Raw genomic sequence first — 18,256 nt, forward strand, 5'->3', positions numbered from 1 at the left:
GCAGCAAGAGGCATCTGGGCTGCAGCCTGGTGCTGCAAGGCTTCCAGTTGGAAGTGATGACCTCTGGGTTGCCCCAGGCATGGTGCAACCAGCATTGAGACTTTACTGGTGTTCCAGGTTGTAGAGTGAATACAGAATTTTTTTTGCAGAAAAATTATTTTTCTGTTTACGGACGATGTGTTTATGGCACAGATTGTTGAGCAGACTAATTTGGGTGCCAAACTGATTCTGAAGGACAACAGTGCCAGCCTCAGGCCCCACTTTAGAGCTACCCCGTGGACTCCCACAAATCTGGAAGAGATGAAGAAGTTCTTAACTTGCTAAGGGAGCCATCAATGTCTTCATATTGGTCTACTAGTCCCTTGATGGCAACAGCTATATTTCCGGCACGCATGAGTCATGATAGGTATTTGCTTCTGCTTCGGATACTGCATATTGTCGATAATGGTTTAGCGTTGCCATGAGATCACCCTGATTGTGACAGTCTTTTTAAGATTAGGCCTGTCATTGATCACTTTGTTGAACGATTTTCTGAGATTTATGCTCCAGGGAAAGAAATAGCAGTGGATGAGTCTTTGGTGTTTTTCAAGGGCCACTTGGTTTTTAGGCAATAAATTCCATGTAAGAGGGCATGCTATGGAATTGAGCTGTATATGCAGTGTGACAGTAGGACTGGATATGTCTCTAATTTCAGGGTGTACACTGGTAAGGAATCCCGGATCAAACCCACTGGTAGTCCGTCTACCTTTGGAGTGACTGAGAAAATTGTGTGGGAACTTGGTAGAGGACTTTTTAACAAAAGTCACCATTTATATGTAGATAACTTTTACACTGGTGTGCAGTTATTGAGGGAATTGGCCAACGTGGACACTATTACTTGTAGCACAATCCGCTCTAAAGGTTTCCCAAAAGAACTTGTTTGTCAAAAGCTTGTATGGGAACAGTGCAGTGCGTTGCGTTGCGATGAGCTTCTAGATGTGAAGTTTTCAGACAGGAGAGCTGTCTACATGCTGACTACCATCCATGATAAAAGCACTTCACCTGTGACTTTTTGGGGTCAGGTTGCTGAAGCGCGCAAACCTGTGTGCATTTTAGACTGTAGTAGACACATGGGTGGTGTTGATAGAGTAGATCATAGGTTGGAACCTTGCGCTGCTCTTCGTAAGGCTTATATTTGGTATAAGAAGTTGGCTATCCATCTTTTCCACTTGGCAACCTTTAATGCTTTTGTTGTATTCAAGGATTCTTGTCCTGAATCAAAGATGATTTTTGCTAAGTTTCAGGTGTCTGTAATAGGCAGCCTTGTTCTAGTGGAACAGGCAAGTGTTCCTAGATTTGGAGTGGTGGAGGATGTGGCTAGATGGAAAGATCACCACTTTCCCGATCACATTCCTCCCACACCCTCAAAAGACTTTCCCAGTAGGAGATGTAGAGTCTGTTGGCAAAGAGGTATGCGGAAGGCGACTCGTATGTACTCCCCCCCCCCCCCACCCCCCCACCCCCAAGTGTCCTTCCAACCCTGGGCTGTGTCCTTCCAACCCTGGGCTGTGTGTGCCTGCTTGTTTTAGAATGTACCACAAGCAAAATAATTTTTGGGAGCATCCATGTGTGGTAAAGTGAACTACCGAGTCTCTGTTTTATACTTTTTGTTCAGTTTTAAGGTTGGCCTTTGTGCAATGTATTTAGTTTCAGATTTTGTGTTAGTAGATTTGTATCTATTTGCAATTTGTTTGTGTTTTCTTTTTTGTTTAAAAAAATCCTAAATGTGATGGTGGTGTGTGTAGGCTAGTACTTGGCTGGCAGTGTGCCTAGATTTGCGCTTGGCTGGTGGTGTACGTGGACTGGCACTTGGCTGATGGTGTGTGTGGGCTGGCGCTTGGCTGGCTTTCTGCCTGGAGTGGCGCTTGGCTGGTGATGTGCCTAGATTGGTGCTTGGCTGGTGGTGTGTGTGGACTGGCACTTTGATGGCAGTGTGCCTGGACTGGCGCTTTGCTGGCAGTGTGCCTGGACTGGCGTTTAGCTGGCAGTGTGTGTGGACTGGCGCTTGGCTGGTAGTGTGTGTGGACTGACGCTTGGCTGGCAGTGTGTGTGGACTGGCGCTTGGCTGGCGGTGTGCATTGACTGGCTCTTGGCTGGCGATGTGCGTGGACTAGCGCTTGGCTGGCGCTGTGGGTGGACTGGCGCTTGGCTGGCGGTGTGTGAGTAGTCACTTGCTGCTGGGGAGACATACGCACCTGCCGCCACCGCCGAGAGTCACTTACTGGCACTTACCTGATTCTAACTGGGTAGAATTGCAGCCGCCACCGCCGAGAGTCATTCCAGGGTAAAAACAACTCACCTGTGCTGACGCTTTGGCCGCCACCGCCGAGAGTCATTCCTGGGCATTGGAATCCGCGCCGCCGCTCCGGGGGGACTTCAACTCCCGACAGGCCTCGCGGTGGCGCGAGGAGGTGACGCATCACGCGCCAGCGAACGCTTCCAGGCACCATAAAGGGAGGAGGAACCCGGCAGAGCGCCAGGAGACATACGCACCTGCCGCCACCGCCGAGAGTCACTTACTGGCACTTACCTGATTCTAACTGGGTAGAATTGCAGCCGCCACCGCCGAGAGTCATTCCAGGGTAAAAACAACTCACCTGTGCTGACGCTTTGGCCGCCACCGCCGAGAGTCATTAATGGGCATTGGAATCCGCGCCGCCGCTCCGGGGGGACTTCAACTCCCGGCAGGCCTCGCGGCGGCGCGAGGAGGTGACGCATCACGCGCCAGCGAGCGCATCCAGGCACCATAAAGGGAGGAGGAACCCCGCGTCGCGGGACGCGAGCGGGACGCCCGGGGCTAAGCCCGGGCAAAGGGCTGGCCCTCTACGGCCCTCAGCGGCAGGAGGAGGCAGGGGCAGGGCCAGAAACGCTACAGGATTCATTTCAGCGATCACTTTACAAGTAAGTCTCGCCTGCTCAAGATTCGACTTACATTGTTACATGTGCACAACTTTAATACCTTTCAAACACTAAGCTATGTCTAAAAAAACTTGCCGGAGTTCAGCAAAATAAGATTAACACTTATCTTGTTCAGACTGTTCAGAAAGTCAACATGCAAAGGAGGGAGTCATTGGGGCTGAGCCAATCTCCTGATTTGCTTTGCCTGTCCCCAACCACACTTGTCACTACTGTGACTGATGACATTAACATGCAAGATGTTCATAGTGCAGCCACCTTTGTTGACATTACCTCCCAACCTATACCTGGCACACTGGATAATGCAACCACGGTTTCTGAGGGTTTGCCTGCTGGGGGTACTACAGATAATGATAATGATAATGATTTCGACCAAGATACACAGTCTCAGGCCTCTGCCCTTGACCAATCTCCTATAGGGCATGCAGCCAGACCTAAACGTCAATGCACAAAGAATCCTCCAAAGCGGGGTGGGTTATGCTTAGGGACAAAACGGAAGAGGGCTACTACCCCAAAACGCAAACAAGTGACTCATGCTGAGAATCAACCTATCTGCTCTTTTGAGGAAGCTCTTTTTGACAAAATTGCAGATCTCATTGAGATTAAAATCAACACTATTGTCAAACCTCTCATATCTAAGATTGACAAACTGCAAGCAGAGGTTAAGAAGTTGGGTGGCCTCCAAAACACAGTTGAAAGTGGCTTTGAAAATATTACCACGTTAGTCAAACATCTGGGCTATAACTCTGGGGGAGTCGTCGCTGGAGGTGACATGGGTGTTGGAGATGGAATAGACCTGCTTGGGGAGAATCCACTGCCATTAATTTCGACTGCTATTATAAATGAGGGTCGTATACTAGCATGCTCTTCAACAGACCCAACTCCTTCGGCTAACATTCCCCCAGCGCAATTACAAGTACAAGCCCAAACTTTTTCTACGGATCCTCTACAATTCATTGTTGAAGCCACACCTGTGGTCTTAGTCCTCGCAAATGTCCCCCCGCTGGAAGAAGGCATAGCGGAAAGTTCTAATTCACTTTGTAGCAAAGCCCTACATTGGCTAACTAGTAACGTGCGGCTAGCTCCAGGGGAAAACATCACTTAGCAAGTGTAATTAAATCAGCAACTAGGGTCCCCTGGCTGGGAAATCGGCCCAAAAAATTAAAAGGGGATTGTGTGGCGGTGAGCTTTTCAAATCAAGACGTTCTTCCCAATATTCTTGCAAATATCTTTCCCCCCCAACGAAGACGAGGCACTGTGGTCCCCCTCACTTTGAAATTCTTTTACGGGGAACAGCAGAATGTATCTTTCCCAAGGACTCCCGCCCCAGCGTGGGATACCAACTGGGACTCTCACTTCAGATGGGGACAAGACTTAAGGAACAACGCACCAGCTCATTGTCATCAACCTTTAATGCTTAACCCTGTTGCACAGCCCCTAGAATTGTTTAACCGTTTTGCGCCACTATCTTCCATGGACCAAAATGATTGACTTTTGCCAAGTCGAGACAATGATGTGGAGAGACCACAGCCCGCTTCTGGTTCGTCATCTCAGTCTTCTGTAAGCGCCAGGGTCTGTAGAATTATGAGCTGGAACATCGCCGGGCTGAGAGCTAAATTCAAAGACAAGAACTGGTTGGACATAATCAAGAACTATGATATTCTTGCCTTTCAGGAAACGTGGGAAACGCTAGACTGTTTGGCCTTAGATGGCTATTCTCATTTTTTTGTATCTGCAGACCCCAGCAAAGCAGGAAGAGCAAGGGGAGGGTTGGCTGTATATATTTCACTTGACGTCCTAGGTAAACCTAGACACATTAAGTCTAAATTTAAAAACTGTTTAGTGGTTGAACTGACTTCCTCAAACTCCCATCCTATTTTACTTGTTAACTTTTATAATTCCCCGACCAGTCAATTTCCTAACGAGCATTTGGTATCCCTAGAGGATCTCTTATCTACTCACACTGAGAACAGTTCCTATGGGTACGAGGTGATCCTTATGGGAGATTTTAATATTCATCCATGCCAGGCGGGTTGTCAAAGGGAACCAGAGGAATTTTTTTCTTCCTCCTCGCCGCATTTTGAACATACCTCAAGTGGTGAGGCTTTGGAATTGCTCTTGGCTACCTTTAACCTTTATGAACCATGTATCTGTTCTAATGTTCCAAGGTTACCGACATACGTGGGCAATGATTCAGGCACAATTATAGATTATATTTTTGTATCTTTTAAAGTTCTGCCTGAAGTATTCGTTTATAAGGTAGAAACTTCTGTTTTTAGTGATCACAATCCTGTGATTTTAGAGATGTCAGCTCAAGGAGTCTTGGGAAAGAGGAAGATAGACACATCGTGTGCGATAGATCTTGTGCTAAGAGACCAAAACCGGAGGCTCAAATGGGATCAAGTCACTCCAATAACCTTTTTACAGGAAACTTTGGCCAAAGTCGCTGGCGAAGTCGCCATCTGTTTGGATAATAAAAACCCTAGCGCTACTATGGCTGAGGCCTTTAGTGTTATCTGTAACCAAGTCAAACTAGATCTGACTGTAAAGGCAAAGTCTAATAAGCCAAAGGGCCCCAAATGGTTCGACACAAACTGTTCTAAGGCCCATTCTACTCTCCTTAAGGCCCTAAAGAACAAACCTAGAGACAGAGTGTTGATAGCGTCATTAAGGAAACAATATAACCTAGCAATCAGGAAGAGGAAATCTGAGATAAAAGACGAGGCTTGGAATGATTTGTTACTGCCGGAGACACAGAAAGACAGTGCCAAATTTTGGGCAGTTATAAATCACCCATATTTCGTGGGATTAGATAATCAGAGAGCTGACTGCATTATCCCAGATGAACAGTGGGTGACACATTTTAGCAACATCTATAGTTGTACTCATACCACTACAGAATGCGAAATATCTCTTCCACAATCGTCAATTCATATCTCTCCCTTTACTCAGGAGGAGGTAAAACAAGCAATTAATGACACACTCTGTAGAAAGGCACCAGGACCAGATGGGGTTCCCGCAGACTTTTTGAAGAGCGCCCCTGAACTAAGCTCAAAGATCTTAACTAACATTTTTAATGCTACAAGGGAATTTATTTTCCCTTCTAGCTGGGCAAATTTGACCATTGTGCGAATCTTTAAGAAAGGTCAGAGGACAGATCCGGCCTGCTATAAGCCTATTTCCCTCATCGACTCGAGTGTTAAAATTCTGGGGAGAGTCCTCTTAGGTAGACTGACCTTGATTTTAGAAAGTAAGGGCATTTTATCTAACGCACAATATGGCTTTAGAGCCAAAAGAGGAACCTTAGATCAGTGCCTAAACCTAGAATTAATTTTAAATAAATACGCGATCGCCAAGGGGGGCTCATTGTACATGGCCTTTATGGACCTCTCCTCAGCTTTTGACCTGGTTAACAGGGCAAAGCTGTGGAGGATCCTCTTGGCCATGGGCCTTGACCCCCCTTTGGTCGAATACTTAGCTGAGCTACATAAAGATCTTATGACCTCAGTTAGAGTCACTAGGGAAGGAAGATGCACTTGTCACTTTAGGTCAGAGAGGGGGGTTAGGCAAGGGTGTATACTTGCCCCCCTCCTCTTTACCTTATACATTAATGACCTTGAGGCAGTAATGACAACATCCCATAGTGACATCCCGCGTGCAGGTGAGACAAAGATACCTGTCCTCCTGTACGCGGATGACGCCGTCCTATTGGCACGATCTGGAGTGGCGTTAAACAAACTTCTTTTATCTTTTGGATTTTTTATGTCATCGCTGGACATGAAAATTAATACCGAAAAATCACATGTAATGATTGCTGGAGCCGCAGGCAGGAAAAGAAAGTCGTTAACATTTTACTGTGCGGGGAAGGAGGTCAAGAGAGTCCCTTCTTTCCCATACTTAGGAGTGACTTTTGATGAAAAGGGTACCTGGGGCCCCCAGCTTTTGGTCAAAAGCAGCGCTGTTGCTAGAGCGGCTGCAGGGCTGCTAGGTTTTGCTAAAAAACTGGCCCGTCCCATGGAAAGCATCATCAAAGTTTATAAAGCAAAATGTTTGTCAGTCGCCCAGTATGGTTCTGTTATCTGGGGACATACTAGTTCCACCAAAATACAGAATGTAGAAAACAAATTTTTGAGATCTCTGCTTTCTGTTCCCCAATCAACTCCGACCTTCGCATTGCATACAGAGTTAGGCCTGGGCTATATATCTGACATTTTAAAACTAGCCCCAGTGATTGGTTGGATAAAAACTTGACTTAACCAGAAGCTTACCTTAAATCACATTATTCTAAAAGATTGTTTAGCCCTGGATAGAGCCCTTAATATCCCATGGGTAAGATATGTGAAAACGCAGCTTACTTTAGCAGGCCGACCGGAGCTCTTCTCATCTCCAGATGGAATAATTTATGAAGATTTAAAATTAGTCAAGAACACTCTGACAAATTTATATGCCCTGGAGAGGGAAGCTACTGAGCTAAAAAAAAAACATGGTAAGGAAATACTGTATGCTTTCCTCTGTTCCAGGAATGGAACCATATCTCCTTCTGGTAACAAATTCTTATCATCGCTTTCTCTTAACGAGATTTCGTTTTGATTTAGTTCATTTTATACTGGGCAACTTTAGTACTTGGACTAGACCTGATGAGGCTGAACCATGTGACTGTGACTATTTCTCAACACAGGACACGATGCACTTTATCATGTTTTGCGGACATTACATTGAGATCAGAAAAAGGTATTTGCTCCCCATTCTACGTAACCAGGGCTTCATTCAGGTAAAACCAGCCCTGTTGTTTTTGCAACTTCTCCCTAATGTTAAAGTAGCTTTCTCTGTTGCTAGTTTTCTAGTTGCAGGAGCACGTTTGAATAAGCATCGTACAAGGCACAGGCACTTTATCTCTGAAAAATGAATTTCCTCTTTTCTCATTTATTTGAATGAGTTGTGTTTTAATAAGCCCTTCTTTTTATCTTTTTTAAATATCTATGTATGTTTTATTGTAAATTTAGTGTTTTGTATAATGATTGTCTGTTTTAAATTTGTAAAAATTTGTGCTCTGATGAAATGGTTATATGTAATTTTGCTCGTTCTTTTATGATTTTCAATAATCGAATAAAGATAATTGACTGACTGACTGACACTTGCTGCTGGTTACTGCACACACTGCGAGCCAAACCACTGTTCGCGCAATCCGTGAGCTGGTGTGGTTGCTGTGTCAGGAATGTGGGCACGTGAAAGTGATGGGCCCTTGAATGGCGCTGTCTACTGGTGTGAGTGTTGTAAAGTGCGGGGCCTGCAGCTGGCGGTGTGAATGGTTTGGTATGTGTCACACGTATGAAAGGTGTATGAATGGCCTGTAAAGAGGTTGGTGCCTTGTCGTGGCTTTACAGCTCACGAGCTGTGAGTCAATGGTTCAGTTTCTCATCCTTGCAATTATTAACAGTGCATTTCATTTTTAGGAAATCTCTGGTTAATACAACTGTATATACTGAACCATCACTCACCCTCGTGCCAAATCCAACCAGTATGTATGTGTGCTTGAGGAATAGCTGGTTGTGCAGAAATATTTGTCTTTTCTGTTTTTGTCAAGCAGGGTGTACCTTCTCCCTTTTGATGAATGTTGTAATGTGTTGGTTTCGTGCCTGGTGGTGTGAACAGTCTTGTGTATATCATGTATGAGAGGTGTGTGAACGGCCTGTAAAGCAGTTGGTGCCTTGTCCTTTCAATTATTGACAGTGCATTTCATTTTTGTGAAATCTCTTGTTAATAAAATGTTATATACTGAACCATCACTTGCCCTCGTGCCAAATCAAACCAGTATGTGAGTGTGCTTGAGGAATAGATGGCAGAGAGACAAAAAAGACGATTACTGCACAGCCAAGTTGTACATTTTATCTAAGAAAAACCTACCAACTGTAGATATCTTCGTAAACTAAACACCCATGGGAGTACATGGTGATGTCTCTCTTATGGATCTCAACAAGTTATCTTACCCTCAATGTCCTGCAAACCTCAAAATGTAAGTGTCACATTTTTCTTGCATTATTGTGCTCAAATTTTCACGCTGCAGAAAGTAACAACAAATTTCCAATACCCCAGCATTTCTCCAAGTATCCCGATACTAGTTTTCAGAAATGTGTGCGTTTGGTAGGTTTCCCTAGATGGCTGCCGAGCCCAGAGCCAAAAACTCATGGGACTCGGCTTCCAAAGCTAGGTTGGTTTGTGATAGGTAATTTTGATGTCGCCTCAATAGGTTTTGGGTCTTTGCCTGTTGCGGGGCCTTGACCTACCCAAGTGAGGTTCCATTTTTCTCAGAAGACTTTGGGGAATGCGGGGTGGGTGGAATTTTGTGTATCCACCCAGATTCCAGAACTTTCCACGACAGAAATGAGAGGAAAATGTTTTTTTTTTTTGTTAAGTTGTTTAGGTTTGCAAGGGATTCTGGGTAACTGAACCTGGTGAAAGCCAGTTAAGTCACCCCATCCTGGATTCCCCCGGGTGTCTAGTTTTAAAAAAAGTATAGGTTTGCTAGGTTTCCCTATGTGCCAGCAAAGCTAGGGTTAAAAAACTACAGCTAGGCACTTTGCAAAAAAAGGGTTATTTTTCACTGTGAAATTGTGGTGGGTCTACGTTGCGTTCTGCGCCATTTCCTGCCGCAGGCACTAGGCCTACTCACACAAGTGAGGTATCATTTTTCTTGGAATACTTTGGGTAACGCAGGGTGGGTGAAAATTTGTGGATCCATGCAGATTCCAGAACCTTCCACCACAGAAATGTGAGGAAAATGTTTTTTGTTAGGTTTGCAAGGGATTCTGGGTAACAGAACCTGGTGAGACCCCATCCTGGGTTCCTCTGGGTGTCTAGTTTTAAAAAATGTATAGGTTTGCTGGGTTTCTCTAGGTGCCGGCAGAGCTTGGGTTAAAAAACTACAGCTAGACACTTTGCAAAAAAAGGGTCATTTTTCATTGTGAAAATGTGGTGTGTTCCCGTTGCGTTTTGAGCCTTTTCCTGTCATGGGCACTAGGCCTACCCACACAAGTGAGGTACCATTTTTTACATGAGACTCTGGGTAATTCAGATTTGTAGAGCAACTGTTACTACCTATCGACTTTCGATGCATTTCTGCCTTCCAAATGAAAGACCATGTGTAAAAAAGAAGTCATTTTGAAAAATGACCGTAATTTTCATGCTAGTATGAGTATTCCCAATTTCGGAAATGTACAAATATCTACTGTTTCTAAACTTTATATTTTGTTCCCAGTTCAGAAATCAATAGGTGTCTTTGATACCGATTTTTCCATGTATACTTTTTCCCAGAATAATTGCTTATACCCGGTACATAATAAAAAATCATTGCAAGTTGCTGCTTAATTTTTGGCTCTGGGTTCGTCGGGTTCTTGGTGAACCTACAAGTCCTATATATCCCCACAACCAGTAAGTTCCAGCCAATGTAAAGTATATTGATTTTAAAGAGTTTTCATAATTAGAAGAAGTTACAGGTGAAAACATTGACAAAAATGGCTGTTTTTTTCAACTAATTTTCAATTTTTCATATATTTAACTGTTAGTTTCTATAAAGAAACGTTAAAGGATCTACACAAATGTCCCCTTGATGAATTCAAAATGCTGTCTGCTTTCATAAAATGTATAGCTTTCCTGGATCCAATATTACTTTCATACCCCTTTCTACCATTAACTGGCAGGAGGTTGAAAGCACAAAAAATAGCAAATATAGGCTATGTCCCAGAAAAATGCCAAAACTGTGTAAAAACTTTTGGTTTTTAGACAAAAGTCTGTCATACCCCAAAATCTGGGAAAATGGTGATTTAAGGCCTACAACCCCTTTTTTGATACCATTTGCAGGAGAAAAAAAACAAACTCTTCATTTGCAGCACCTTTTTCCCATTTTTTCCCCCAAAAACAAAATTGTGCTGTATTTTGGCTAATTTCTGAGTTTTGTCCAGGGGAATTCACAAACCCTGAGTAACTTTAGAATCCCCATGATATTGGAAGAAAAGGACGCAAAGTTGGCGTGGATACCTTATGTGGTCAAAAAGTTATAGGGGCCTAAGCGCAAACTACCCTAAATAGGCAAAAAAGGCTTAGCACAGGGGATGAAAAGGCTTAGCAGCGAAGGGGTTATGAATGCGTTCTTTTCCATTCCTATTGTACACTCTAGCAGGTATTTCTTTGGCTTCTCTATTAAGGGGCGGTCATTCCTATTCTGTTGTGCTCCTCAGGGGTATACAGAGAGTCTGAGCAATTACAGTCCGGCCGTTAAACGTCAACTTGATCATTTGCATTTATCCCCGGGCACTTCATTGTTACAGTTCGTGGATGAGCTGCTGATAGCAGCTGACACCACTGAACTTTGTATTGAGGCTACATTGCTCTTATTGACTCACCTTGCTAAATTGGGCCACAAAGTCTCGAATAATAAGTTGCAGTTTTGTTGACTAGAGGTTAACTATTTAGGTCACTGTAAAATCTGGGGGTGTCTAGTTGGCAATGGTTATCACCTTTGTCCAAGTAGGGACACTTACTTCTAAGTCATAATAAGGGGATTAGACTCCTTGATAACCCCTGCTCACCCCCTTGGTAGCTTGGCACCAGCAGACAGGCTTATCCCAGAGGCAGTGTGTTAAGCATTTGTGAATATACACAGTAATACAGTGATAACACTACAGATGGACACAACACAGGTTTTATAAAAATATGTATTCTTTATATAAACTTAAACACAAGACCACAAACGTCAAAAGTCCACAATACTACACTTAAGATTACTTAAAAGATGATTAAAGTCTCTTAACTCAAGTTGTTGGTAAATGCGACAAAGTTCTCAACAAAGTACCTGGATGTGTAACGCAAAGTAAACAAAAGGCTTGCACGAGGGGAGATGCGTCGGTTTTGTGATCCGGGCGAACGGTTGCGTCCTTCCTCAATGCTTTTGCAGAGTAGGGGACTCGTCGTGAGCCTTACCGGAGCAAAGGTGATGTGTAGATTCTCGGCTTGCGGGCCTGTTGCGGTGCGCAAGATGGCGCCTTGATGTGATGCAATGATCCAGTTGCGATGCGAGAAGATGGCGCCCTTGATGCAGCGATGCGATGACGCCCTGGCAGCCTTGAGATGACTGTACTTTGGAGCCGCGACAGGCCCTGCAACACGCTTCTCGAGTGATGCGATGGCGACTCTCTCGATGTTGTCACGCTTCTCCGGTGATGCGCAGCAGGCAGCTTCGATGAACACACGCTTCCAGGGAGATGCGGCAAAGGCTCGCTCCTCCGGCGTTGTGATGATTTCAGCTGCGGCGGCGACACGCTTCTCGATGCGTCGCGTTTCCAGCTCCCAGCTTCATGCAAGTGACTGGAGTTAGAATTCCCAGCAAGGAAATTCAGGGGGAGCTGGAGGTGAAGTCTTTTGTCCCGGAGACTTCAGCAGGAGGCAAGCACAGTTCAATCCCTTGGAGATTATTCTGTAGATGAAAGTCCTTACAAAGTTCCTTCTCCTTTCCCTTGGCAATGAAGCAACCACTGCAGGCCAACCCAGCAAACAGCACACTGGCAGAGGGACAGTCCAAACTCCTGCAGGTTCCTTGGTTCTTCTCCTTGGCAAAAAGGTTTCTTGTTCCAGAAGTGATCTAATTTCTTGGGATAAGGGTCCCAATACTTATACCCCAAAATCCTTTGTTTTCTGAAGGCAGAGAGGTCTCTGCCTAGTCTAAACCAGTTCCTGAGCACTTTTTTTATGTGACTCTCTTCTTCCTTTCACTGTGCAGGGCAGAGACATCAGACGCCCCACAGGAGGTGGAACCAGCACAGGGGAGGGAAGATACAGCTCTGGAGCACTCTGTTGACATGATTCCTCCTCTCCTTTCACAGTGTAGGGCAGAGACATCAGACAAGCCACATGGGGTGGTGCCAGCATTGTAGAGGGAATGCCCAGCCCTATTCAGGTCCTGGAATTCCCCAGCCCCATCACTCACAAACCCAGACAAGGAATACACCACCCAGCAGAGGCAGGCTCATATGTTTAGGCAAGCAAATACCTGCTTTCTAAAAGTGGTATTTGCAAACACAGAATATTAAAATAAACTTTACTGAAAGATGTATTTTAGTATTCTGAGTTCAGGCATACTAAAATTCAATTTTGTACCATGTCCCCTGAGTCCGTTAGGATTATAAGCATGTAATAATCTAGCTGCTCATTCTGGCCTATGAGAACAGGTAGCCTTCAAAAGTGAAAAACGAAAATGGCTGTAATTCACTATTAGAACATGCTAAACACATCAGAGCATGTCATACCTTGTACTTACAATGCACCCTGCCCTTGGGCCTACCACAGGGGTGTCTAATATGAAGCAAAGGGAAGGTTTAGGGACTGGCAGGTGGGTGCACTTGGCCAAGTCGACATGGCAGTGCTAGACTGCATACAGGCCTTGCAGTGGCATGCCTGAGACACTTTACAAACTGCTTCTGTGGGTGGCACAACCAGTGATGCAAGCCCACCAGCAGTATTTGATTTACAATCCCTGGGCTCACATGGTGCACTGTACTAGGGGCTGACAGATAAATCAAAGAACCCAATCATGGAATAACCAATCAGTATATCAATTTAACAAAGGAAGCCCTTGCACTGTGGCAATGATTAGCAGTGGCACAGTGCCCAAAGCATAAATCCAGGAAAAACAAATCAAAACAGAGGAGGCAATCCATCAAAAGTGGAAGGGAGACTCACGCCAATGATGCCAGATCTAACAGTCACCTTGTCGAAGGAGGGAAGAACGCTGACTAAAGACAGAATTCAGGCTACTATACACACACCTATTCCTCAGATGCAAAAGGACATCAGGGCATTGATTGGCAGGTCGTCCTATTGTCGTCATTGGATCCCTAATTTTTCCCTCCTCATTAAACCTCTTCTTGCCCTTACGGTCAAAGATACCCCATTTACTTTGCCTTGGTCTTTTGAGGGTCAGAATGTATATCAGCAACTCTGAACAGCATTCTGTTATGCTCCTGTGTTAGGAACACCTGATTACATGAAAACATTTTCTCTTTCTGTACACAAACTGGTTGTGCATTGTCTGTCCTAACACAGCCACACAGGGACAAACCACGCCCATGTCCATACTTTTTTGTAGTTCTGGACCCTGTGGCCAGGGCATTCTCTGGTTGCCTGAAAGCTGTGGCAGCAACTACCATTTCAATCAGACAATCAGCAGGACTTGTACTGGACCACAAACTGACGGGTTTGGTCCCCAATTCAGTTGATGTATTATTGAATCAAACTAAAACCCAACACTTGGCGAGTGCCCATCTTACCTGCTACGAACTCACTTTGTTAGCACCACATATTACCCTTAAACGATTTCTGACCTTGAATCCAGCTACTTTGTTGCCATTGCCTTCTGAACAAACTAGTGACATACACAACTGCATTTTTACCACTGAAGAACAAACCAAGGGTCGAGTGGACCTTACCGATATTCCTCTGTCTGATGCCCAGGTGGGTCTTGTTTTAAGTTACCTGGTGGCATTACGACTACAGCTTACGCTATCTCTATGCTGCACACAATAGTAGAGATGGCTCAAATCCCCTACAAGTCCGCACAAGCTGCCAAACTTATTGCACTTCTGAGAGCTTGTGAGCTTAGTCAAGGACTGTCTGTAAATATCTATTCAGACAGTCAGTATGCCTTTGGAGTTGCACATAACTTCGGACGCTTATGGCAGGAAAGAGGGTTCCTAACGTCCCACAGGACAAAGATCCTAAATGGAGAATTAGTTCAGAATTTGTTGACTGCATTAACATTACTTAAGCAGGTGGCTATTGTTAAGTGTAGTGCACACCAGAAAGTAGTGGATGATGTGGGAAGAGGCAATGCATTTGCAGACAGTACGGCAAAAGAAACAACACTTAGCCAACAAGGACAAATGTATGTAATGTGTTCCTCTGCAGAGAAAATGTATAATGTAAATGAAGAGATTGGCGAGATTCAACAGATGGCAACAATGGGAAAAGACCGGAATATTGGACAGTGAAAATTGTTAGAGAAAAGGGCCAGATGGGGACAGGTGGAAATAGCCTAGTTCTTATGTATTACCGTTTGTCACTATGCCACATGGCCTAGCACATGTTAGTGCAAAAAGTATAGCCACACAACTAGAGCAAGTATGGGAGCATCCAGATATAAGAAAAACAGCTGAACACCATGTCAGACATTGTATGATTTGTTTGCAACACAATCCGGGAACGAGAGTGGCTACCCCAAAAGGAGGGTTCTCTCTGCCTAGTGTGCCATTCGAAGCCCTGCAGATGGATTTCATTGAACTGGAAAAATGCAATAACCTTAGGCATGCCTTGGTTATAGTATGTGCCTTAAGTAAGTGGGTGGAGGCATATCCTATGAAAGATAATACTGCACTCAACACAGCTAAGATCCTTTTGAAAGAATATTTCCCTAGATTTGGGATTTGTAGAATTTTATGGAGTGATAATGAACCTCATTTTATTGCACATGTTATTAAATTGATTACTGAAAGTTTGGGAATACGTCAGAAATTTCATGCTGCTCATCATCTACAATCTGCCAGCATGGTGGAACGTTATTATCAGACTTTTAAACTTAAATTAGCTAAGGTGCAGACCTCAACAGGGCTTAAGTGACCTGATGTTTTGCCATTAGCCCTCCTGTCTGCATGTGCAGTGGCTCATAGCAAGTCTCGCCTTATGGCCTATGAGGTGATTTTTGGGAGACCAATGAATGCATGGGGTCCTCCACATCCCATGATAATGAGAGAACTTGCATACCCTATTTTGTTAGATTATATGAAGGAACTCTCTTTGATTCACCAACAGGTGTGAGACTCACTTCCTGATAATACGGAAGGTCCTGGGCACTCGTTACAATCCAGTGATTGGGTTGTAACTAAGAATTTCCAGCGTTCAAAGAACTTGGAACCTCGCTGGAAGGGGCCTGAGCAGGTCCTATTGGCAACACGAACAGCAGTCCGAGTTACGAACAGAAGGAATTGTATCCGTGGCTCGCACTGCAAGAAAGTGCCCTCCGATCTGACTCCGATTACAGAAACTGAGAACGCAGGAATTGCATACAATATTCTCAGCAACGGAGAAAAGACAGACCACTATATTGTCACACCGGAAGAACTGCTCTTTACTGATCCGACAGTAGCTGGAAGAGAGAGGTACAATCTGAGACCTCGTTTTACCCACTGAATGAAGACTTTGAGAAAAGGGTGCAGCGAGTCTGGTCCAGTTAGAGGGCCTACTTGGCAGGAGACTGTGCTGCAGAAGTGGGTGAACTGGTTTTGGTGTGGTTTGTGGCGTGGATATCCTGAATCCCATGGAAGAACCTAATTTTCTGAATTACAACTTGATTTTTCTGGCAAAATCCAACCCACAGTATCTGAATGAAGAGAATTCGAGGGTTTTTGGTGCCGAAAACCCCTGACACTATTCGAGTGTTCATCAATCTACTTTTCCTAGGGCTGGAAATAGATTCAGAGGTTTCTACTGCTTGGCCAAGGCATCCGGTCAGAAGTAAGATAGCTTTTGTTTGCCTTGGCCCACAGCTTCACTTTACTGATTTTTTCCAGACTGAATTTTATAGGGGATCCGAAATCCATCCTTTGAAAATGGCAATATATCTAACGATCCTTCAGGCTGTAGGGAATGAACTTGTGGATGATCTTTCTTGAATACTTGCTATATTGACTTTCTTTTCATTTCTGTGGTTTTATTGAACTGCATGTCTTCAACAATTTTTGATTTGTTCCTTTTTTAGCTTGGATTTTGAGGTGAAAATATTGTTTGATTGTTTCAAATGTTTGCTTTCTTTCTGAAATTTCCCATTAACTGAATATGCATTGGACATAATCTATAGACATTGTGGAAAAAGAATATTTTTGTGCAGCGTTTTTAAGAGATAATACAGTTAAAGACATTGTTGATTTTTGGATGCCAAATATGGAGGAAGAACGGCAGGATATTCAACACCGTATGTCGCGAGAGAAAAAATGAAAATGGATATCCATTTGTTTAGCAGCAAGTTTAATTAGGGTTATAGGAATTTGTGCGATAGCTTGGTTTTTCCATGTGGAATTTCCTGTACATAAGCATGTACTTTCAACTCCCAGACTGTTTGAACATTACCATTTTACGCTATCACAGTTAGATGAAAGACCCACTCTTGCGTAGCATTACTAATGTTTCTAATTGTTGGGTTTGCGGATTGTTTACCTGCACACCAGGGTGCAGAGGGAACTCCTATCATCCCTCTCCCATTCTCCTGCAATGGTTCTTGTCGTGCTTGGTTTGCACTTCTGTGGGCTGCAGAAATTGGGGGCGTTTCTAAAGCTGATGTAGGGGGTCTTAATAAGAAATTGAATATGGTATGTTACCCAGATGATGGTAATCCGTAAGCAAAGGGATCGGAATGGGAAACTGAGGAACATGCTGTAGGTACCTCTGCCAGGGGATATGTCTTTGAAAGGACACAGACTAAACTAGAGAAAGGATTCCCTACTATAGCAGTAACAGACACACAAGACCCCCCCTATGTGTAAAAAGTTTTGGTCCCATCTTTGTAGGTAATAGTAACACTATACTGACTATAACTGGTCCGACTCTTAGTAGTTTTCTAGCATCCCATAATACATATTTTATTTGTGGGAATAAGGGTTATTTCTATCTACCACCCAGGATGGTCAGGGAAATGTTACTTATCTTTCCTCCTCGCCTCTGTTTTTTTTGCTCGCGCTTCTTGTCATAAGACCGGATTATCGGTTTACAATCCTTTTATTAGCGGACCAAGAGAATGATAAATATTAAGGCAGTGGATCAGACTGACACCTCATTGCAAGAATATGTTGACGTGAACTTGGGTGTGTTTTTCTTTGTTGGTCCACCTCTTAATAGTAGAAACATACGAAGACTCACTAGAGTAGTTGAGACATTAGTTAGGCAGACTACTGCAGCTCTAGGTGACATCACTCAGGAACTCCAGGTGGCAAGACTTGTAGTTTGCGTGTAACAAGAGGGAGAGAGAGAGGACTAGATAGCTAGTCCGTGTCCCCGAGTGTCAGAACACAACTTATCTGGTTCACCAAGGTCTTGCACGGGAACAGAGATGCTAGAACCCAAATCCCTTTGGGCAATGTCGGTGGGTCAGGTCTCTGAACCCTCCCTACATTACTCCCAGGGAAGGGGGTGTGGATAAAATAACAAACAGAGAAGAGAATGGTCCAGCGTTGGTTCCCTCTGGTCTCTGCCTTCTGGTGGCTTG

At 44.2% G+C, this 18,256-nt stretch overlaps 1 protein-coding gene across 2 annotated transcripts in view; it reads left to right on the forward strand.

Moving 5' to 3' along the window:
- The window catches only part of LOC144767510 (sulfotransferase 2B1-like), an 858,831-nt gene that overhangs the window by 50,439 nt on the left and 790,136 nt on the right, over positions 1-18,256 (forward strand). The window lies entirely within an intron of this gene.

Source organism: Lissotriton helveticus, chromosome 7 (genome assembly GCF_964261635.1).
Source record: "Lissotriton helveticus chromosome 7, aLisHel1.1, whole genome shotgun sequence".
NCBI classification, from domain to species: domain Eukaryota; kingdom Metazoa; phylum Chordata; class Amphibia; order Caudata; family Salamandridae; genus Lissotriton; species Lissotriton helveticus.